Genomic DNA, 25,906 nt, shown 5'->3' on the forward strand with positions numbered 1-25,906 from the left:
ATCGTGGATTGAGAGCAGATGGTAAACCTTGGATGATTATGAAGTATAAGCCGATCCGGTGCCTTAAAGAAGTGCCGATGAAACAGATGCCCAAGGATGTGCTCAAAGATCTAAAGTGGTGGTATGTTGATTGTGAAACAGCTGAAGCAGTGATGGAAGACGAAGATGAACAAGAGCTGCTAAGAGTTTATGATCCGATGCATCTAGTGAACTTATCGCAAGCTGATCTGCAGGTGCTGAATGAGAAGAAAATCTTTTATATTCCTGCTTGGAAAGACGAAGCGAAGAAATATCAAAGAATTGTATCAGTTTGTGTACGCGAAGGAGTTCATGCTTGAAGATGAAGATGCAAGGTCGTTGAGGATTACAAGACACGTGTTTGAAGATAAAGAGTTGAAGCTACTGCCAAGGGGGAGTCTGTTGGTGCAAGATGTCAGTAGTTCAGTGTCAAGTGTCTGTAATCGTGTTAGTTAGATTTATGTTTTGTATGTAAGCGAAGTTGCTAACAAGTTCGCTGATATGGGCGAACTTGTTAGACAAGCGAAGTTAGGGACAACTTCGCCTGAACATGCCAGGCGAAGTTGTCGTGTCTATATAAGCTGTTTAGGTTACGGATTATTAACAATGTCAACGAATTCAGTTTATTATTCAGAGAACGAGTTAGAGAGAGTCTGTATTTGGTGATCTTTGTATCACGTGTTTACGGTTGCAATATAACGTGTTTGTGTTTATTGTAACGTGTTTAATCGTATCGTCTTCTACGCTCGTAACGTCTTACGTAGGGATTCCGCACCTACGTAGAACGCGATATCTCGTGTAGATCCGGCTGGGAACCTACACAGATTATTTGCTACAAAAGCATTATAAGACGCAGTGAACATGGAGAAGAGTGCTTGATAATCACTTCCATGGTTCACATTTCTAGCATTATAAAGAGCATGTCCATTGGCCATACAGGATGTATCATTGTAATAAATCAAATGGACATTGAATCTTGGTTGTCCACCTTGATTGCTTGACTGACCAGCAACAAACATCCTTGGTGTCTCACCACCGTATTCATTTGATTCTTCTATTATGGGATTCTGTGTTGATTCTTTGTAGACATATTTCCCATAGGTGAAATGAGATCATTAGCCACTTGAAAACTTGGTATGTCTTCTTTGATCATATTATTCTCTATCATCTCATGCTCTACTGCTTGAAAAAAGCATATAACATCATCAAGCTTGATGGCTGAAAAGTTTGGTTTCTGCTTGATGAATTTGTTGGCAGTGTGCCATTCTCCAGATAAGGATGACAACAATTTCTTGATTAGATCGAAATCTGTGATTGTAAGGTCAGTTGTTCTTATCTCATTAACAATAGCCAAGAACATCTCCAAAACTGACTTCAATCGTGCACCCTCCCTAAACTTGAAACAGTCTAGCTGTTGCTTCAGCATGTTCTTCTTAATATCCTTAAGCTCGGTGTTCTTTCAAACATCTCTACTACAACATCAAACATTGCTTTTTTTGTAGTATGATGAGCCACACTGGTCAAGATTTCCCATTATAAACCCAGCTTCAACATAGCTAAGGCTCTGTCATCTTTCTTTTTCATTGTTCTTTCAACTTCTTTCAACTGTTTTATTGTTTGTTGTTCCAACAGGAACATAAGGTCCATTTTTGATCGAATTCCACATCTCAACATCATTGTAACAAACTGCAGCTTCAAACAGCACCTTCCATTTGATGTAGTTTTCTTGTCATACAACCTAGGAATCTTGTTAGTAGAAACCACTTGTCCATCCATTGATCCAGACATATTTTTTAAAAATATTTTGGAATTAAAAGATTACTTGAAAGAAAACAAAACTAAACAAAAACATAAACAATCTTGAAAATCAATCAGATATGTGGACAAAATCCTCAGATCTGATGTATCTGGTCATATAAGAGCAAGATCTATAATAAAGGAAAGAACTTTAATGTAGATCTGAGAAAGAAAACACTTTTAAACCTCAACAATATTGTAGATCTATGAAAAATGAAAAACAGGGCAGCTGACGTTACAAACCAATGTAACAGTTGTCAGCTGACGTCACTCTTCATCTTCATAATCAACAATATTTAGCAACAGTTCTTCACAAAAGCAGCAATATTGGCTCTGATACCAATTGACGATCCCGTATATCTCACTTAATAGCTCAATCACTCACAATCGTAACCCACCCTCGCGTGTTAACAAGAAGGCTATGACATACTGTTTTTGTGAAAAACAAAATAATATTAAATGTGTAATCAATAATACTCTTAATGTTGCTCAACACACAACAAAGTAACAAACACACTAAGTAACTCAAAATATTTCCATATATATTATTAAGGATACAATGAAAATCAATTATGGTTTCAAGGTGGAATGTTTGGATTCTTGGCAGCTTTTCCGTACAAGATAAAGACATCCGTCACAACCATAATATTCGCTCAGTGTCTGTTGTTGTCATAGGCGTGCCCTAAAAGTTTCCTTTTATAGGCCTACCCTGACACCTGACATTCCTTCTAAAAACCCTAATGATTGATACTAAACATATTCAAACGTACTACAAAACATTCCAAGTGTAAACAGGTCTTCGAGCAAGCTTTGCATCTTTTGTCTTTAGCAAGCAAACCTGGTAAACATTAAGTGTGCTGGGGAATAGTTCTCCATGTAATCTTTACTTAGAATATTATCCTTAGAAAATATTCATCAAGCAGGCTTCAAACTTCTTGATAATACGAAACTTTGCTCGGTATATATCCTACGAGCAAACTTGTTCTTCAAAGATCCCTTCAACCTTTTGTTGTTTTAACTTATTTGAACAAACTCAAGTGTGCTGGTGACACTGTAGCTTGCTCGAGGTTGAACCTTTCTTGTTTGAAGTCCTTTAGTAATTTCTTTATCAACTTCCTTCAAGCTTGCTGGGACCACTGCTTATAATAAATAAACCTTGCTCGATCCACCAAAATACTTGGTTTTAGGTTGGTTTACTCAAAAGTTGTCTCTGAAACATACCTTGCTTAACTTAAAGAACAACCTTGCTTGACGAAGTGTAGTTTGCTCGAACTAATACTTAAAAAGAATTCTAAAAGATAACTTTTCTCGACCAAGTTTAAGCTTGCTAGGAGGTTTAAGTTTGCTCGGTTTCCATACTTAGCCATTTTCCTAAAGTCTTTTTCTCATCCCAACACAATAAGGGTTATCAAAATAGTTATCTGCATGGGCAAGGTAATTCTTCGGGTAAAAAAGGGGAGTCGATTAAGGATGTGATGGAGTTATTGAAGCAAATAAAAGCAGATCAAGAGACTTGGAATAGAAATCAATATACTCAAAATAAGGCTTTGAATCAGAGGTTGGAGCTTCCAAAGAAGGAAAATGCTGCAAGGGATAAACAGGTGAGTCAATAGCAGAAGAAATGGCAAGTCTAAAGAAAAATCAATCTAAACTACCGAGTGACACTTTGAAGAACCCGAGCCGTCAGAATAACAGTTCTTCAAGTGTAAAGAGCAGCCACATTAACCTGGTAAGTACCCTTAGAAAAGGTAAGGTTTTTGATAATGGGGTGACTCCACCACCCTCCTTCGATGAGGGAGTGGTGGAAGAATTGGGTGAAAATGGGAACAGTGACGATGAGGTGGAAATCGAACCAACAAATAAACCGGAAATAAATTAATATAATTTAAACGAATCGGTAAAGAAAAAAGAAACACCAACCACCATGGAGTCGGGTTCAACGAGTAAAACCGTTCCATTTCGTCGGGCATTGGTGAATCCCGCAACATCATCACTGAAAAAAGGGGCCCGCAATGGAGAAAATGTGGGAAGTATCCAAACAAGTAAAGAGAAATTTACCCCTCATTGATGCTATTAAACAAGTCCCTGCATATGCTAAATATTTAGAGGACTTGTGTACTCAAAAACGAACTCACAAAATGCCTAAGCATGTTGAATTAATGGCTAATGTGAGTTCGGTTTTGACGAGAATGCTCCCACCCAAGCTACAAGATCCTGGAACGCCAATAATACCCATTCAAGTGGGTGATTTTAAAATGGCAAGGGTGTTATTAGATCTTAGAGAGGGGGTGAGTATTCTCACAGGAAGCTTATATGACCAATATGATTTTGGAACACTTAGAAAAGCCGACACCACCATGGTGTTAGCCGATTTGACACTTAAGCTTCCTAGGGGAATTGTTACAGATGTGATTGTTATGATCGAGGATTTTTACTACCCAGTTGACTTTCTAGTTTTAGATTATGTCACAGTTGACCCGAAATAACAATCGAACGTTATTCTCGGTAGGCCCTTTTTGGCAATTAAAAATGCTTTAATAAACTATTGAACCGGAGTAGTCGACATGGCTTTTGGGAAAAAAAATCTTTGGTTGAATGTTTTTTCAAACCTTCTAACCCTCTAGTGAGTGATGAATGCTTCGCGCCTGAAATCATTGACGGATTGAATCCTCATGAAAATGAGGAAGATGCCCCAAAGGAGTGTGTTATTTGTTGCAGGTTAGCAGTAGAACATTCACATTAGTTGAAGAAGGAAGAAAGAGAAGTTGAGGTTTATGCTGCAAGTATCGGGAAACCACCATGGTCTAAACAGGTGGAGAAATTACCGGACATTATTGACTCTAAGTTGAGACCTTCACTTGAGTTTCAAACCACTGGTAGTTGTGTTGAAGGAGCTCCCAAAACACCTCCAATATGTGTTCTTGGGAGAAAATGATACGTTACCGCCATTATCGCATCAAATTTAAAAGAAGATCAAGAAAGGGCATTGATGGAAATGTTGAAAGAACATAAAGTGGCCATTGGGTGGACGATTGCGCACTTGAGGGGAATTAGTCCATCTATCGTGATGCATAAGATTATCACGGATCCCGAGGTGTAACCGCACACGATGCACAAAGACAGTTGAATCCAAACATGCGGGAAGTTGTGAAGAAAGAAGTCTTGAAATGGTTGGATGCGGGAATTATTTTCCCGATTTCGAATAGTACTTGGGTGAGTCCAACGCAAATAGTTCCATAGAAGGCAGGTATTCAAATAACCCATAATGAGAGAGGTGAAGAAATTGCCACCCGAACAGTAATCCGGTGGCGAATTTGTGTTGGCCATTGGAAGTTAAATGCCGTGACATCCAAAGACCAATTCCCTCTACCATTCATTGACCAATCATCGAAAAATTATCACGTCAGAAATTTTATTTTTTTTGTGACAATCGTCAATTTCAGGTTAACTCCGTTAACTCAACTCCGTCAATTCAAACTTAAGATCACTGAATCTATAACACACACTTCATTACATTTAAACTAGGGTTTAAATGACGCTTAACACTTACTACATGTGTAGTCTTTCGGGATTTGCACCGAAACGCAAACGAGTTGACGCAAACGATTGAGGATTAAATGAAAAACGTCAACATAATAATTATGTGATAATTATGTGTTAACATATGTGTTACTTGATTATATTGTGTGTAATGCTAGACAAGAAACAAGAACTAAGTTAGTTAAGTTAGAAAAACAACAATTGAAAGTGGAGGGACTTGAGTGTAACTTGTATGTCTATAAATATAACCTTAATCACTTAACCCTAACTTATTATTCTCTTTCTCTCCAAAACCGATCGGAAACCACACCCTTTGCTCCCTTGGCTGCCGTCCATCAATACACACACATACATCAAGAAATCAAGCGTTTAATCCGAGAACTAGGTGCTAGGAAGGTATAATTGATCATCCTTTACATTCTTGTTGATTGATTTTGATGTTTGTTGGGTTAATAACAAACCCTAGGCTGCCGATTTTGAGTGTATACATAGCTAACATGATTGTTGTTATTTGGATGATGATTTGATAACTAGATTGAATCTTGTTGTATGGTGATTGTTGTGTCTTTGATTTGAGTTCAAACACAAACCCTAATCTTGTATGTAATGTGAAATTGATGTGCATGGATGGTGTTTATGGGTCTAGAGGGTTATATGGATGCATGATAGTTCATAGATTGTTATTATGTTGAGTTTGGATGTAAACAGATTCTGGACAGAATGTGTATACGATGTTTAAGTGACTGTAACGAAGTGTAAACGTGAAAATTGGTTGAGATTGTGGGTACTGCAGTAAACTAGGTTGAGTCTAGTTTCTATAAAGTATAAGTTTGTAATTTTTGGACAAGTAGAAGTTTACTTTTATGATTTTACAAAAACGTTGTGAAAGCTGAGCTGTTAGACCTGCTGTTAGGTTATGTTGTAAATGTTATATCTCATGAACTACGAGACCAATTGGGTTGGTTCCACTTCTGGAAGTTGATTCATTGAGTTAGGAACCAAACCCAAGTGGTCTTGCATTTATTGGATTTTTCGTTTAACAGGAATTGCAAATAACATTCTGTTGCGCATGAATTTGACTGTTATGAGTTTGCTGTAATGATTTGATGATTGTGAGAAAACTATGTGGAATAAAAATATAATAAAATATGTTCTGGAAACCTAAGACATATATGCTTCTGTGATGATTTTTGGTAAATTAATTGAGATGCTATGATCGGTGGAATAGTACAATCTTTTAAGTAGAATTTCTGTCTCGGTGAAACTAGCTGCTGAGTTTTGTGAAAATGCATGAAATATGATACTTGCTAATTTATTATCGTGTTTTGACCAAATTTCCCTTGAGGGGAATGATTGCAAGATAATTGTCGTGTTTTGACTAAAACGCCCTTGCGAGGAATAACTGCTAATTGATCGTCATAATTTGACCAAATTGCCCTTATGGGGAATAATGGCTAATTAATTCTCATGATTTGACCAAAATGCCCTTACGGGGAATGATTGCTAGTAATGTACGTTATGAATACATGACACGTATATGATTGCTTACAAATGTGATGTGTCACAAAAACACTTGTTAAAGTCACACACGATTCACGAACGAAACACGAAACATGTTATGTGCATAGATATTATGTGCCGGGTCTAGAGACTCGATAATATTCCGACACTTAGAAAAATCTCTTTGTTGTTTTAGAACGTTAGAGAGAGTTTTTCGGTGACGCGCATCTTGGTGATTTATTTTGGGAAATTCTTCGCAAACAGTGAGTTTCACTTTCCCCTCTTTAAACTGTTTTCAAACGTTTTTCACTTGGGGGAGATAACATACTCCACAACGCATTTAAGATTTTGTTATAAATTATATATCACTTGTAAAGGCTAAGTGGCAAACGAAACTTTTGAAGTCCTACACATCGAACCGGTTAATATTTAGAATAGCGAGTCACTGTTGAGTAGTATTGCTGGGTTTGACAAACCCCACCCAACGCTAAACTCGACTGGAGGTCGAGCGGGTGTAATTTTGGCTAACACGTAACATGGTCTGGAGGACCTGGTGACAAGGCACTTACTAAACGAGTCAGCTTCGGTGTCGAACACTTAGTAATACTTGTTGTATAGATTAGCTACCTATCGATATATAATTTGACATAACACTATCTGGTAACGCAAAACGCCGTAACGTGGTTCCTCCGGATTGGTACCCTAACATGATCAGACGTATGGTCTATCGCGAACAAGTTCCTCCGTTACCTCACCCGAACCATCCTGCTTATCCCAACACCCTACCACCCATTACCGAACCTGTAGAGCGAGTTCTCGCAGCTGTTGTTTCTTGTTTGGAGCGTGATGTTGGTTACATGCGCTATACGAGAGCGAACGTTTCCGGACTGTTAAAAGACGGAACCGAGACTAAGGAGGAGATCGCCCGCATGGCAGCGGCAATGAAGGAAATGCGAGAGGCTAGTGATCAGCAAACGAAGGTTATGATGAAGATGCAAGCCGAGATGATAGACTTGCAAGAGCAACTCCAAGAAGCAAGGACCCGAACTGATATAGCGTTGGAGCGTTGCGATGTCTTGCAAATGCAACTTGCTCAGAACGCAGCCGAGCCTGAGGCCGAACCTGAGGAAGATCCCGAGGAGGAACCCGAAGAGGAACCGGAGGAAGAACCGGCTGAGCCAGAGGCACACTCAGAGGTGTCCACAGACGATGTACAATTGTGCAGATCCTTGGATTGGAACTGGCTAACGCGATGAACTGGGAGGAGTTCAAAAGCATGATGCGAGAGGAGTACTATCCGAGAGAAGAGATTTCAAAGTTAGAGTCAGAATTCTGGTCACTGAAGATGGTGGGCTCGGAAATTGAAGCCTACACTACTCGTTCTCACGAGTTGGCTGTGATGTGTCCGCGAATGGTGGATCCGCCGAGCAAGAGGATTGAAATGTACCTTGATGGGTTAGCACCGCAGATTCAGGGCATGGTGACGTCTTCCAGACCAGCCGCGATTCAACAAGCGATCCGTTTAGCTCACAAACTGACGGATCAGGCTGTGACCCAAGGTGCGTTACCACCTAGGGGTTCGACCGTTAAAGCCCGTGACAACCCGAGTCACGACAATAACAGCAACAGCAACCCGAACAGCGGGAAGAGGAAGTTTGACAACACCAGATCTTCATCCTCGAACCTCCCACCGCAACAACACTACCGTAAGCCCGAATTCACTCGGAGCTTTAACACTCAGAATCACAACAACAACAACAACGGTAGCGGGCAGGTTTCGAGCGGATATGCTGGGAGATATCCAAAGTGCAATAGGTGCAACTATCATCATGTTGGCCAATGTGACCGCGTCAAGTGTCAAAGATGCGGAAAGATGGGTCACCAAGCGAAAGAATGTAGAGGAGACCTTGCGGCAAAGGGTGCTCCTAAACCACCTATGACAACGAAGGGATGTTACGAATGTGGGCAGGAAGGTCATTTCAGGAAAGATTATCCCAAGCTGAAACAGAACGACAACAATGGGGGTAATGGAAGTGGCAGTAATGGTGGAAGCAATGGCAAGGGAAGAGCTTTTGTGATTGGGTCGGGTCAAGCCCGCAATGATCCGCATGTGGTGACTGGTAAGTTCCCTGTAAACGATTGTTTTGCTTCTATATTGTTTGACACTAGAGCTGATAGGAGTTTTGTGTCGAAAGCCTTTAGTCAACTCTTAGACGTAACTCCAATTCTGTTAGATGCTAAGTTTCCTGTTGAATTAGCTGACGGTAAGACTATAGTAATGACTCATGTACTTGCGGGATGTAAGTTAAAACTATCAGATCATGTCTTTGATATCGACCTTATTCATTTTACGCTTAGTAGTTTCGATGTCGTTGTCGGCATGGACTGGTTATCCGAGAACCGAGCGGAGATTATATGCCACGATAAGATAGTCCATATTACCACCCCTTCCTGCGAGATCATTTCGGTCCGAGGCGAGAGAAGCGGCATGACCACCAGCGTCATTACCCTTATGAAGGCGCAGAAGTATCTACGAAAGGGTCATCCGGCAATTTTGGCACAGATTGTTGAGAAACCCGAGGAGGAGAAACGAATTGAAGATATACCGGTTGTGCGAGACTTCCCGGAAGTTTTCCCAGAGGATTTTTCCGGACTCCCTCCTATTCCTCAAGTCGAATTTCAAATCGAGTTGACACCCGGTGCAGCACCCATAGCACGAGCCCCGTATCGGCTCGCACCGGCGGAACTTTAGGAGTTGTCCACTCAGTTGCAAGATTTGTTGGATAAGGGTTTTATCCGACCTAGCTCATCGCCGTGGGGAGCCCCTGTCTTGTTTGTCCGAAAGAAAGACGGGACTTTCCGAATGTGCATCGACTACCGGGAATTGAACAAGGTGACGGTCAAGAACCGTTATCCTTTACCCCGAATTGATGATTTGTTTGACCAGCTTCAAGGATCGAGTTACTACTCGAAGATCGATCTACGATCCGGTTACCACCAGCTGAGAGTGCGCGAGGAAGATATTTCAAAGACGGCTTTCAGAACACGGTATGGTCACTACGAGTTTTCGGTTATGCCTTTTGGCCTAACCAACGCACCAGCCGTATTTATGGATCTCATGAATCGAGTATGCAAGGCGTACCTCGACAAGTTTGTGATTGTTTTCATCGAAGATATTCTCGTCTACTCCAAGAACGAGACTGACCACGAAGAGCACTTAAGGGTAATTCTGGAACTATTGAAGAAGGAACAACTGTATGCTAAACTCTCGAAATGTGAATTTTGGCTTCGCGAGGTTCACTTTTTAGGACATGTGATCAACGAGAATGGTATCCATGTCGATCCCGGTAAGGTAGAGGCCATCAAAAACTGGGAAGCACCTAAGACTCCGACTGAGGTGCGACAATTCCTAGGACTGGCCGGCTACTACCGGCGTTTCATCGAGGGATTTTCAAAGTTTGCTCAACCCCTCACCGCTTTGACTTACAAGGGCACTAAGTACAATTGGGGTGACGCGCAAGAATCCGCTTTTCAACTGTTGAAAACCAAGCTCTGCAGCGCCCCTATTCTAGCCCTCCCCTAGGGAACGGAAAATTTTGAGGTACACTGTGACGCATCTATACAAGGTCTCGGTTGTGTGCTGATGCAACTCGAGAAGGTTATAGCCTACGCCTCTCGACAACTACGGGTTCACGAGAAGAACTACACGACCCATGATTTGGAACTCGGAGCTGTGGTGTTTGCCCTTAAGATATGGAGGCATTACTTGTACGGTACCAAGTGTACCATTTACACCGACCACAAGAGTCACCAACATATCTAGGATCAGAAGGAGCTGAACATGCGACAGCGCCGTTGGGTCGAGCTGCTCAAAGATTACGATTGTGCCATCAAGTACCACCCTGGCAAGGCCAATGTAGTGGCCGACACCCTCAGCAGAAAAGAAACAGATAAACCCAGACGGGTGAGAGCATTGCAACTCACGATTCATGCCAGCTTACCCGATCAGATTCGCGATGCGCAACTTGAAGCTTTGAAAGATGATAACCTTCCATCGGAACTCATGCGGGGCATGAACAAGCAACTTGAAACCAGATCGGACGGGGTCCGATATTTTGAGAACCGGATTTGGGTTCCACGATACGGAGAGTTGAGAACTCTAGTGATGGACGAAGCTCACAAGTCCCGATATTCTATCCACCCTGGCTCAGATAAAATGTATCATGATTTAAAGGCACTTTACTGGTGGCCGGACATGAAAGCTGACATTGCCACCTACGTGAGCAAATGCTTGACTTGTGCCAGAGTCAAGATAGAATACCAGAAACCATCTGGTCTACTGCAACAACCGGAACTCCCAATGTGGAAATGGGAACATATCTCAATGGACTTTATCACGGGTTTACCTAAGACACCGACGGGATGCGATACCATCTGGGTGATCGTTGACCGGTTGACTAAATCTGCACACTTCTTAGCGATTAAGGAATCGGACAAAATGGAAAGACTGACTCGCGTCTACATGCAGGAAGTAGTGTCTAGACACGGAGTGCCTGTCTCAATCATTTCTGATCGAGATTCTCGTTTCACTTCGCACTTTTGGAAGTCGCTGCAAAGCGCACTAGGCACCCGTCTCGATATGAGTACAGCATACCATCCTCAGACGGATGGGCAAAGTGAACGAACTATTCAGACCCTGGAGGATATGTTGCGTGCATGCGTTTTGGATTTCGGAAGAAGTTGGGAACCCCACTTACCCTTGGTAGAGTTTTCGTACAATAACAGCTACCACGCAAGTATTAAGGCAGCACCGTTTGAAGCGCTGTACGGACGGAAGTGTCGATCACCACTCTGCTGGGCAGAGGTGGGTGACAGCCAAATCACTGGTCCAGAACTGGTACTCGAAACTTAGGAAAAGATTGTTCAAATCCGAAATCGCATGGCAGCAGCACGAGACCGCCAAAAGAGTTACGCCGACAAGCGCCGAAAACCTCTCGAATTTCAAGTGAACGATCGAGTGTTACTCAAAGTCTCACCTTGGAAAGGTGTGGTTCGCTTTGGTAAGCGAAACAAACTCAACCCACGATATGTTGGTCCTTACCGGATAACTGAGCGCATTGGTCCGGTGGCATACCGAGTGGACCTACCAACGGAACTCGGTGGCGTACACAATGTTTTTCACGTATCCAATTTGAAGAAATGCCCATCTGATTAAACCCATGTAGTCCCTTTGGAGGAACTGCAAGTCGATGAACAGTTACCTTTCATTGAGGAACCAGTCGAGGTTTTGGATTGGGAAACCAAAACGCTCAAGCACAGCAAAAATTCCAATCGTTAAGGTTCGTTGGAACTCGAGACGTGGACCGGAGTTCACGTGGGAACGCGAGGATCAAATGATGAAAAAAGTATCCACACCTTTTTGAAGGGCTAACCAAACACAGAAAACCGCGAAACCCGGCAAACCGTCAGACATCACCGGAGGTATGAATTAAATTTCGGGACGAAATTTCTTTCTACTAGGGGATGATATGACAAACCGAAAATTTTTCTTACTTTTTCAGACACTCATCACGACTTGACTCAAATTTTCGGGACGAAAATTCTTTAACATGGGAATGATGTGACAGTCGTCAATTTCAGGTTAACTCCGTTAACTCAACTCCGTCAATTCAAACTTAAGATCACTGAATCTATAACACACACTTCATTACATTTAAACTAGGGTTTAAATGACGCTTAACACTTACTACCCCTCATTGATGCTATTAAATGTGGGAAGTATCCAAACAAGTAAAGAGAAATTTACCCCTCATTGATGCTATTAAACAAGTCCCTGCATATGCTAAATATTTAGAGGACTTGTGTACTCAAAAACGAACTCACAAAATGCCTAAGCATGTTGAATTAATGGCTAATGTGAGTTCGGTTTTGACGAGAATCCTCCCACCCAAGCTACAAGATCCTGGAACGCCAATAATACCCATTCAAGTGGGTGATTTTAAAATGGCAAGGGTGTTATTAGATCTTAGAGAGGGGGTGAGTATTCTCACAGGAAGCTTATATGACCAATATGATTTTGGAACACTTAGAAAAGCCGACACCACCATGGTGTTAGCCGATTTGACACTTAAGCTTCCTAGGGGAATTGTTACAGATGTGATTGTTATGATCGAGGATTTTTACTACCCAGTCGACTTTCTAGTTTTAGATTATGTCACAGTTGACCCGAAATAACAATCGAACGTTATTCTCTGTAGGCCCTTTTTGGCAATTAAAAATGCTTTAATAAACTATTGAACCGGAGTAGTCGACATGGCTTTTGGGAAAAAAAATCTTTGGTTGAATGTTTTTTCAAACCTTCTAACCCTCTAGTGAGTGATGAATGCTTCGCGCCTGAAATCATTGACGGATTGAATCCTCATGAAAATGAGGAAGATGCCCCAAAGGAGTGTGTTATTTGTTGCAGGTTAGCAGTAGAACATTCACATTAGTTGAAGAAGGAAGAAAGAGAAGTTGAGGTTTATGCTGCAAGTATCGGGAAACCACCATGGTCTAAACAGGTGGAGAAATTACCGGACATTATTGACTCTAAGTTGAGACCTTCACTTGAGTTTCAAACCACTGGTAGTTGTGTTGAAGGAGCTCCCAAAACACCTCCAATATGTGTTCTTGGGAGAAAATGATACGTTACCGCCATTATCGCATCAAATTTAAAAGAAGATCAAGAAAGGGCATTGATGGAAATGTTGAAAGAACATAAAGTGGCCATTGGGTGGACGATTGCGCACTTGAGGGGAATTAGTCCATCTATCGTGATGCATAAGATTATCACGGATCCCGAGGTGTAACCGCACACGATGCACAAAGACAGTTGAATCCAAACATGCGGGAAGTTGTGAAGAAAGAAGTCTTGAAATGGTTGGATGCGGGAATTATTTTCCCGATTTCGAATAGTACTTGGGTGAGTCCAACGCAAATAGTTCCATAGAAGGCAGGTATTCAAATAACCCATAATGAGAGAGGTGAAGAAATTGCCACCCGAACAGTAATCCGGTGGCGAATTTGTGTTGGCCATTGGAAGTTAAATGCCGTGACATCCAAAGACCAATTCCCTCTACCATTCATTGACCAATCATCGAAAAATTATCACGTCAGAAATTTTATTTTTTTTGTGACAATCGTCAATTTCAGGTTAACTCCGTTAACTCAACTCCGTCAATTCAAACTTAAGATCACTGAATCTATAACACACACTTCATTACATTTAAACTAGGGTTTAAATGACGCTTAACACTTACTACATGTGTAGTCTTTCGGGATTTGCACCGAAACGCAAACGAGTTGACGCAAACGATTGAGGATTAAACGAAAAACGTCAACATAATAATTATGTGATAATTATGTGTTAACATATGTGTTACTTGATTATATTGTGTGTAATGCTAGACAAGAAACAAGAACTAAGTTAGTTAAGTTAGAAAAACAACAATTGAAAGTGGAGGGACTTGAGTGTAACTTGTATGTCTATAAATATAACCTTAATCACTTAACCCTAACTTATTATTCTCTTTCTCTCCAAAACCGATCGGAAACCACACCCTTTGCTCCCTTGGCTGCCGTCCATCAATACACACACATACATCAAGAAATCAAGCGTTTAATCCGAGAACTAGGTGCTAGGAAGGTATAATTGATCATCCTTTACATTCTTGTTGATTGATTTTGATGTTTGTTGGGTTAATAACAAACCCTAGGCTGCCGATTTTGAGTGTATACATAGCTAACATGATTGTTGTTATTTGGATGATGATTTGATAACTAGATTGAATCTTGTTGTATGGTGATTGTTGTGTCTTTGATTTGAGTTCAAACACAAACCCTAATCTTGTATGTAATGTGAAATTGATGTGCATGGATGGTGTTTATGGGTCTAGAGGGTTATATGGATGCATGATAGTTCATAGATTGTTATTATGTTGAGTTTGGATGTAAACAGATTCTGGACAGAATGTGTATACGATGTTTAAGTGACTGTAACGAAGTGTAAACGTGAAAATTGGTTGAGATTGTGGGTACTGCAGTAAACTAGGTTGAGTCTAGTTTCTATAAAGTATAAGTTTGTAATTTTTGGACAAGTAGAAGTTTACTTTTATGATTTTACAAAAACGTTGTGCAAAGCTGAGCTGTTAGACCTGCTGTTAGGTTATGTTGTAAATGTTATATCTCATGAACTACGAGACCAATTGGGTTGGTTCCACTTCTGGAAGTTGATTCATTGAGTTAGGAACCAAACCCAAGTGGTCTTGCATTTATTGGATTTTTCGTTTAACGGGAATTGCAAATAACATTCTGTTGCGCATGAATTTGACTGTTATGAGTTTGCTGTAATGATTTGATGATTGTGAGAAAACTATGTGGAATAAAAATATAATAAAATATGTTCTGGAAACCTAAGACATATATGCTTCTGTGATGATTTTTGGTAAATTAATTGAGATGCTATGATCGGTGGAATAGTACAATCTTTTAAGTAGAATTTCTGTCTCGGTGAAACTAGCTGCTGAGTTTTGTGAAAATGCATGAAATATGATACTTGCTAATTTATTATCGTGTTTTGACCAAATTGCCCTTGAGGGGAATGATTGCAAGATAATTGTCGTGTTTTGACTAAAACGCCCTTGCGAGGAATAACTGCTAATTGATCGTCATAATTTGACCAAATTGCCCTTATGGGGAATAATGGCTAATTAATTCTCATGATTTGACCAAAATGCCCTTACGGGGAATGATTGCTAGTAATGTACGTTATGAATACATGACACGTATATGATTGCTTAAAAATGTGATGTGTCACAAAAACACTTGTTAAAGTCAAACACGATTCACGAACGAAACACGAAACATGTTATGTGCATAGATATTATGTGCCGGGTCTAGAGACTCGATAATATTCCGACACTTAGAAAAATCTCTTTGTTGTTTTAGAACGTTAGAGAGAGTTTTTCGGTGACGCGCATCTTGGTGATTTATTTTGGGAAATTCTTCGCAAACAGTGAGTTTCACTTTCCCCTCTTTAAACTGTTTTCAAACGTTTTTCACTTGGGGGAGATAACATACTCCACAACGCATTTAAGATTTTGTTATAAATTATATATCACTTGTAAAGGCTAAGTGGCAAACGAAACATTTGAAGTCCTACACATCGAACCGGTTAATATTTAGAATAGCGAGTCACTGTTGAGTAGTACTACTGGGTTTGACAAACCCCACCCAACGCTAAACTCGACTGGAGGTCGAGCGGTGTAATTTTGGCTAACACGTACCATGATCTGGAGGACCTGGTGACAAGGCACTTACTAAACGAGTCAGCTTCGGTGTCGAACACTTAGTAATACTTGTTGTATAGATTAGCTACCTATCGATATATAATTTGACATAACACTATCTGGTAACGCAAAACGCCGTAACGTGGTTACGCAAAACGCAAAACGCCGTAACGTGGTTACGCAAAACGCAAAACGCCGTAACGTGGTTACGCAAAACGCAAAACGCTGTAACGCAAAACGCTGAACGCAAACGCTAAACGATTTATTTTTATATAACTTGTGAACTCACCAACCTTGTGTTGACACTTTTAGTATGTTATTCTCAGGTAGCCGAGGCGGGCGCGCGGTTTAGGAACATGCATTGTGTGATAAACTTTTAACTATGCAAACTTGTTTTTAACTGTTATTACTGGTTTTTAAATCGTCCTGCGTGACGTAACATTGTTCTATGGTTTTACGCTTCCGCACTTATTTTCATTTAAACGTTTTTTTGGTTTGATTATAACTGATGATTCCGATCCTGTTAGTTCACACCCTCTGACGGTAAAACTCCGTTAGTGGATTTTGAGGGTGTGACATTTTTAGATGGTTATTTGGGGTACAATCAAATTGCTATTCACTCTGATGACCAACATAGGACCACTTTCACGTGTCCATACAACAATTTCGCATTTAGGAAAATGCCTTTTGGCTTGTGTAATACCCCGACCACCTTTCAAAGGTGCATGATGAGTATCTTTCAGATATGGTCGGGGATTCACTTGAAACTTTTTTTGGATGGTTTTTCTATTTTCGGCTCATATTTTGAATCATGCTTAAATGAATTAACAAAACTTTTAAAAAGATGTGCGGAAACAAATTTGGTCTTAAGTTGGGAAAAAAGCCATTTTATGGTTCAAGAGGGAACTATTTTGGGGCATGTCATCTCAAGTAGGGGGGTTGAGGTTGACCGGGAAAAGGTTAAAGTTATATCTAATTTACCACCTCCTACTAATGTTAAGGAAATCCGGTCATTTTTGGGACATGCCGGATTTTACCGACGGTTTAAAAAAAAATTAATGTCGTTACAAAACCGTTGTGCAAATTGTTGTTATGAATGTGAATTAGCATATAAAGACAAGATGAAAAGAGTGCATGATGCTAAGTTGAGGAGGAAGACGTTTGAGGAAGCCCAATGTAATAGCCCAGCTACCATCGCACCATAATATTCTCCGATTTGGCCGGGACATACCACCATCACCTCATGGATTTGCTTTTGGTTGCCCAGCTAGTCACCCATTCTCATACTACTCCCAGCTAAACACGCTTAACTGTGGAATTCTCCTCTCATCCACTACCATTAAGCGCCCAACATGCATTATGATGGGGAAGGTATCCACCTCATTATAAAGAAGGCTTAGTTCTTCTTCCCAACCGATGTGGAAAGTCACAATCCAGCCCCCCCCCTAGGGGTCCAGCGTCCTCACGGGGCCGGGCACCACCGGTCCAGCCCTGAATCTGATATCATCTGTAACTGCCCAGCTACCACCGCACCATAATATTATCCGCTTTGGCCGGGACGTACCACCATTGCCTCACAAATTTGATTTTAGTTGCCTAGGTGGTCACCCATCCTCATACTACTCCCATCTAAGTACGCTTAACTGTGAAATTATCCTATCAACCACTACCATTAAGCGCCCAAAATGCGTTATGATGGTGAAGGTATCAACCTCCTTATAAAAAAGGCTTAGTTCTCCTTTCCAACCGATGTGGGATAACACAATCCACCCCCATTATGGGTCCAGCGACCTTGGGGGACCTAGAACCACCAATCCTGCCCTGGCTCTGATACCATCTGTAACAGCCCAGCTACCACCGCACCATAAATTTTTCCATTTTGACCAGGACGTACCACCATCACCTCACGGATTTGCTTGTGGTTGCCCAGGTGGTCGCCCATCCTCCTTCTACTCCCACCCGAGCACGCTTAACTGTGGAATTCTCCTCTCATCCACTACCATTAAGCGCCCAAAACACGTTATGATGGGGAAGGTATCCACCTCCTTATAAAGAAGGCTTAGTTCTCTTTCCCAACCGATGTGGGATGTCATAATCCCCCCTAGGGGTCCAGCGTCCTCGCAAGACCTGGCGCCGCCGGTCAGGCCCTGGCTCTGATACCATCTGTAATAGCCCAGCTACCACTGCACCATAATATTGTCCGCTTTGGCTGGGGCGTACCACCATCGCCTCACGGATTTGCTTTTGGTTCCCAGGTGGTCACCTATCCTCATACTACTCCCACCTGAGCACGCTTAACTGTGGAATTCTCCTTTCATCCACTATCATTAAGCACCTAAAACGTGCTATGATGGGGCAGGTATCCACCTCTTTACAAAGAAGGCTTATTTCTCCTTCCCAACTGATGTGGTATGTCACAATCTGTAAGGCCCCGATCCTGGTAGCCTTACTTTAGCGTCGAATTTACTCATAAACACAATTCTAAATATCAGAGTTAATTAAAATTTGTTCGCGGAATATAAAACTTCAACCATTCAATATAAAATATTCGAATCTTGCCTTTAAACATAACATAACATTATATTAAAAACATCATGACAATTCTTCTTCAGATGCCAGCTGCTTCAGATCATGCCATGTGTCTTCCTCAAGCCAACTCCTTTAACCTATTTACCTGCGTGCATACTAAAAGTCAGCTACGCTAAGTGAGTTTTAGTTAATCAGGTAACATACATTACATTCACATACATACTTGCACGTATCCGAAGACACATATTAATACCTTAAATTTTAAAAATATCGATAAGAGGAACGATACGTAATATCCATTATAAGAACATTTACTATTGTCCATAAAAGGGACACTATATATTATCCATCAAAAGAACGTGTATTATCCACATAAGGAACACTATATATTTTCCATAGAAGGAACAACGTGTATTATCCATAGAAGGAACACTATATATTGTCCATAGAAGGAATAACGTGTATTATCCATAGAAGGAACAATATCTATTATTCATACAAGGAACCCTATATATTATCCATAGAAGGAACAATGTGTATTATCCATAGAAGGAACCCTATATATTATCCATAGAAGGAACAACGTTTATTATCCATATGAGGACCATGTAATTAATTATATAATACTATCTAATGAACACTAATAAGGTCCACAATCCTTATCTACGCTATCACATTCCACGTCTATGTCCAATAGAAGTTAGAGGGATTTGCCATCCTAACTTACTATGTCGGACGAAGAACATACCAACGTAAACAAGCAAATTACATCATAACAAAGGGACGAACTGGCATTCTTGACATTAATCTTCTAATGATCACCTTCCATAGCGGCACGTTCAATATCTAAAAATCGTTCACGCACCGACAAGAATTCATTCATAACCTCAATATAATAACTATCACATAAGTCATATGTGGCATGCACTTACCACTTAAGGTAAGTGTATTAACATTTCACATTGAGTATGCACACAGCCCCGAAAGCATAACAAAGAAATGGGGCTAGAAACTCACCTGGGTCCGATTCTTTTAAAAGTTAATGGTAACTCCATTCCTTAACTGAGCGCGAGTAACTGTATAACAATTATATGTATCAATTAACTTGCCCTATCCATATCATATTTCTAGGTTATTGTAACCCCTAGCTACGGGTCCTGGGGCAGCGCCCCTGGCAGCGGGGTTCTAGGGGCGGAAGCCCCTAGCAGGGTCGAAGAGGCAGAGCCCCTGGCTGGGGTTAAGCTGCTATGTCATCATGGAAAAAAATTATTTTACTTAATAAGCCTTTACTAAAAGCCTCATAAGAAAAACTGAAGTTCAATTATTTAGTCAAATTGAATCTTCATTTTAAACGTTACCTTTCATTATTAATTATTTACTTATTCTTATCTTAACCATCATTAAGTACATATTTATCGTTTACTGATGTGTGTCTAACGATGCTCTCACAACTAAGCTTTAAATTTATTAAACGAAAATCCTAAAGAAACCACACAAAACCGGAAAGTGTACCGATCACTAATAGTATAACACTAAGGAAGTCCGAGTATCGAACACAAGGACACATGAAAACGTTTTTAATACTTAACCCTAACCAAGACTCACCTAAGAATAATATATTTTATATTATTTTTAATTATTAACTACTTAACCTAACTTAAATTAACTTAAAAGACTTAAATTAAGAAAAACTGGACGAAAGTGTGAAAATACGATTTATCAATGAGAAAAACGTCTGCCTAGGTAAGAATCCTATTGAAGGTATAGTAAGCTATTGGATTGTAGAATCTCACGACACCGGCTCCTAAGGAATGACACAACTAAGGTTCACTCAGGAAGATAGATTACCTCTCGGTCTCACTAACAAACCCTAACCTACACTTAGTTGATTTTAAGAACAAACCGGGTGACGAATTGTTAACGTGCTCTAATGCCGACTCTCCTCTCGGTCTCACTGACACACTACCCTAATGGAGACGAATACTACGCAACCAAGGATAGAGGAACAAATTAGTTTAACTTAAACAAGATCAACTAATGGCTCAAAACCCAAACCCGACAAGACCGAACCTGCTCTCGCGCGATCCTAATCCTAACAAGTAATAGCTATGTGACGACCCTACTTCCTATCACCTCTCGGTCTCTAAGAAGGTGTCAAACCACTGATTATATTCAATTAATACACTCACTTAAACCCAACGGCTGTACTTCCCGCAAACAAACCCTAAACACCAAGTAAAGAGTTCTAACAAGCAACAATTAATCAAAACTCATTCAATTAATCAAAGCAAGAGGTATATGAGTGTAATTACCAAATTCACAGCCACTAAACACAACCTAATTCAATGTTAAAAAAAACTTTACATTAACAATTCAAGCCATGATCATCAACAATCCAAACTACTTACTAAAACCTAACAATAATCATCTAACCTAGGTAGAACTAACTAATTTAGCTACCAATTAATTTTGGACAGCAGCAAACAATTGATTTAAACATCATAAACATAATAAAACTCATTCAATGATCAAGAACTATCAAACACAGGTCAAACTTCAAATTACTTGCAAAACAATCCAACAAAAAAAACTTAACTAGTTAGGGTTCTTGAACAAGATACAAAGTTTAAAGATGAATACTTAGGGTTTATAAGCTGAGATTATGAGTGTTTTAGACCCTTAGCCTCTGTAGCAAACTGCCCTCGGTGTTCTTCTTCTTCCCTAGCCGTCCAAAACCACCAACCCTAGCCGCCACACTTTTTCTTTTCCTTTCTTCCTTGCTGCCGATCGGACAAGTGAAGGGTGTTAGGGTATTTAATTATTTGATGTTGTTGCTTTGTTGTGAGCTGCTCCCGTGACTTTAATACCAGCCACACAAACATATATTTCCTTGACACCAACAATTAATTCATCAACGACTAGCCGACCAAACTAATAAACCTGTTTTCTTTTCGTTCCTTATTTCTGATCGCAAGAAGTGTGTAGCCAAGGTGCTTTCTTAGGGTTTTTTTTAAGTTATATATTATATAATAATAATACTTGAAAGGCTTGGAAAGTACTTAAACTTGATCAAATAAGCCCCTAGAGTCTTCAATCTTTACTCTTTTCTCCATCAAATCTCATAACCTACAAGTAAACAATCAACTTTGTAAAATTAAGCATAAACGAGCCATAAAACTTAATAATTAAACTAAGAAAGTACTTAAATCATGATAAAATGATAAGGAAAATAAGTGTGTTTTACAACACATCAAACATCCCCACACTTAAGTCTTTTTCGTCCCTGAAAAAGTAATCAACACAAGATCATAACTAAGTGAAAAACAACAAACTATTAGATTATTATCATTTTCAAAGCACAAGAAACAGCCTGACATATTGACCGCGATTGCCGATATTGTTGTCCACTTAAACCCAGCCACCAGCCAATCAAGCCCCCCTTTTGCATTAAACATTTTATGTTCAAAAATTAAGGCTACACCTACCCCATCTCAGACAAAGAGAGCTAGAAAAACTAGAGTCGAACCAAACTGGTTCGACAAATCACCATAAGCCAAGGACTCGTTGATAGTACTAATTAGATGCACTCGGTGAAATTTTGAATGGATGAATGGTCATGTGGAGGTCGTACGAGCTATTCCTAAATATTATTGGACTTTGTCCTATAAATTCCTAATTTTTATTTATTGACTAAGAACCTTCGAGCCCCAATAGTGTATCCTCAGAGTCACCATCCCTAAGGTAACACGTAAACTCTAAGTTCCATCTAGTATGTGCATCATTTGCCTCTTTTTCTAACTTTAAACAATGCTCATTTGGCATTTTACAATACATAACTTTCTTCATAAGAATTTTGCTTGTCTTGAACAACTTTGGATAATACAATACATAACAAACTTTCAAAACATACTTTTTCTTTTTTTTTTTCTATTTTTTTTATATCACCCTAAAATATATAACTATTTCTAAGCTCGTAAAAGATGTACATGTGGTGTATGATGTTTTGAGTGCATTTAATTCTTACCATCTCAAAGTTTTCAGATTATGGTAATCCTCCCTAAGCATCGAAATTCGGTTTCACCATTTTTAAATTATTATATACATAAAAACATGCTAAAGAGGACTATCAAAGCTAGTTGGTCCTACCGACACATCCCAAATCAGATATGCAAACCATCCCCTCTTTTATTATTATTATATATTTTAAAAGTTCCGAGAGTTCGTTAGCACATTGGTAATAATATCATTTCCTGCTTAATGTAGAACAAAAATAATTTTCAAGAGACATTTTTCTTTAAAACTTTTTTTTATAATAAATATTTTTTATATATTTTTTAAAAATTTTTTTTAAATTTTTTCTACAACTAAGTAAAATAAATTCTCATCCCCATAGTTAGAACGAAATCGTTCTCGATGAGAACAAGGAAAAGAAATAAAATAAAATAAAAACTGAAAAATAAAATTAAAACTTAAAGCAAAAAGTAAAACTTAAAATTGCAGGAAATAAAATAGAGAACGGGTTACTCCCCTGGTTTAGATGCAGATTCTTCATCAGCTGTGTATGAATCGAACGACCGTATAGCATTTCATTCGCGGCCGCAACCTCGGGTGAAACAGATCCAGAACGCCATCAGAGCTACCATGCGCATAATAATACCTGCAATAACTCAAACTCGCTCGCATGTAGCGGCGTACAAAACAGAAAACAAAACATAAGAAATAAACATATTTTTGTGTTTTTGATTTTTTTTTTTTTTTGGATTTTTGGAATTTGTTTTAAATTTTTAAATAACAAAAATAAAAGAAACAAAACTCTAAATCTCGGGCTGCCTCTAGAGAGCGCTTAGTTTAACGGGTCCTCAGCCTGACCCCAAGTCTCAATTTTAATCAGGTGGCTTCTCCTTTATCCGTTTCCCGCTCGACCCGTATCGTTTTATTCGTTTACTATTAGTTAGGAAAAACTCACCAGAAAAATTTAAAGAGATTTTGAAAAACTGAAACAGGTCGGACCACCAAGACTTATACTTACCGGGACCAAACTATATACGAGTCGTGTAATGAAGGAGGATGTCATCTTTGCTGTGTGAACTTTTTATGTTGTTTCGTATATCGTATCATCACCTTCAAGTTCGTTTGATCCAAGTATACATGTGCCCTCTTCTGTGGTGTCTCTCTGAGAATTAATCTTTCTATTCCTTCAATGTCACCACCCGGGTCAAATTGCATATCATCTACTTCTATAGAGGTACCCTCTATAAGCTCTTCATGACAACCCTCAATATCCAAGACAACCACATTCGCCTCTTTAATCAATTCAGACTTCTGATGTTCTCCTTCTAAATCCTGAATCATATCATTCTCACAATACAAGTGGGATGCATCTGTTTCATTGCTGGATGGATCCTCACCTTCTTCACCCAATGTGGACAAATGCCCTCCTCTATCTCATCCCCTACTCTTGAATCCTCAATCTCACTTAGGGGTTCAATAAGCCCTTGACTCGGAGGTGGAACGTATACCGAGTCATTCACAATAGCATGCAGTACATCGTCCATTATTGCCTACAATTCTGGGGTGGGCTCTAATATATTTCCCAATGAATCTTTATACCCTAAGAAGTTCCCCATCAAATCATATGCGAAACGGTATGGAGGTTCTGCCCAAACTGATCCGAAGTTAGCCTTTTGTGCCTAGGTTTCTATCCTCCTTCGCTCATAAGCGTCATGTACCCAGTGATCTCGGCCACACACTTCGCACCATGGCGTTCCAAGGTGTCGTGCGAACATATGTCCTTTAAAGAACACTCAAAAGAAAAGGATCACGGGCACAAGAAAAAAATGGAATAGAATACTTAAAATAAAATTAAACTAAAACTAAACTAATTAAAATAACTAATCTAATCTAATATACGAAAATACAATAGGTAAATCCTAACTCGGGTCGTTCTCAATACGCCTCAAATCGTGTCCCCGGCAACGGCGCCAAATACTTGATGTGTGTCTAACGATGCTCTCACAACTAAGCTTTAAATTTATTAAACGAAAATCCTAAAGAAACCACACAAAACTGGCAAGTGTACCGATCACTAATAGTATAGCACTAAGGAAGTCCGAGTATCGAACACAAGGACACGTGAAAACGTTTTTAATACTTAACCCTAACCAAGACTCACCTAAGAATAATATATTTTAAATGATTTTTAATTATTAACTACTTAACCTAACTTAAATTAACTTAAAAGACTTAAATTAAGAAAAACTGGACGAAAGTGTGAAAATACGATTTATCAATGGGAAAACGTCTACCTAGGTAAGAATCCTATTGAAGGTATAGTAACCTATTGGATTGTAGAATCTCACGACACCGGCTCCTAAGGAATAACACAACTAAGGTTCACTTAGGAAGCTAGATTACCTCTCGGTCTCACTAACAAACCCTAACCTACACTTAGTTGATTTTAAGAACAAACCGTGTGAGGAATTGTTAACGTGTTCTAATGTCGACTCTCCTCTCGGTCTCACCGACACACTACCCAAATGGAGACGAATACTATGCAACCAAGGATAGAGGAACAATATAGTTTAACTTAAACTAGATCAATTGATCGCTCAAAACCTAAACTCGACAAGAACCGAACCCGCTCTCGCGCGATCCTAATCCTAACAAGTAAAAGTTATGAGACGACCGTACTTCCAATCACCTCTCGGTCTCTAAGAAGGTGTCTAACCACTTATTATATTCAATTAATACACTCACTTACACCCTACGGTTGTACTTCCTGCAAACAAACCCTAAACACCAAGTAAAGAGTTCTAACAAGCAACAGTCAATCAAAACTCATTCAATTAATCAAAGCAAGAGGTAAATGAGTGTAATTAAAAAATTAACAGCCACTAAACACAACCTAATTCAATGTTAAAACAAACTTTACATTAACAATTCAATCCATGATCATCAACAATCCAAACTACTTACTAAAACCTAACAATAATCATCTAACCTAGGTAGAACTAACTAATTTAGCTACACATTAATTTTGGACGGCAGAAAACAATTGATTTAAACATCATATACATCATAAAACTCATTCAATGATCAAGAACTATCAAACACAAGTCAAACTTCAAATTACTTGCAAAATAATCCAACAAAAAAAACTTAAACTTAACTAGTTAGGGTTCTTGAACAGGAGACAA

This window comes from Bidens hawaiensis, unplaced genomic scaffold (assembly GCF_021521415.1).
Source record: "Bidens hawaiensis isolate Kalapana, Puna unplaced genomic scaffold, B.hawaiensis_p1.1 tig00005359_1, whole genome shotgun sequence".
Classification (NCBI taxonomy): Eukaryota; Viridiplantae; Streptophyta; class Magnoliopsida; order Asterales; family Asteraceae; genus Bidens; species Bidens hawaiensis.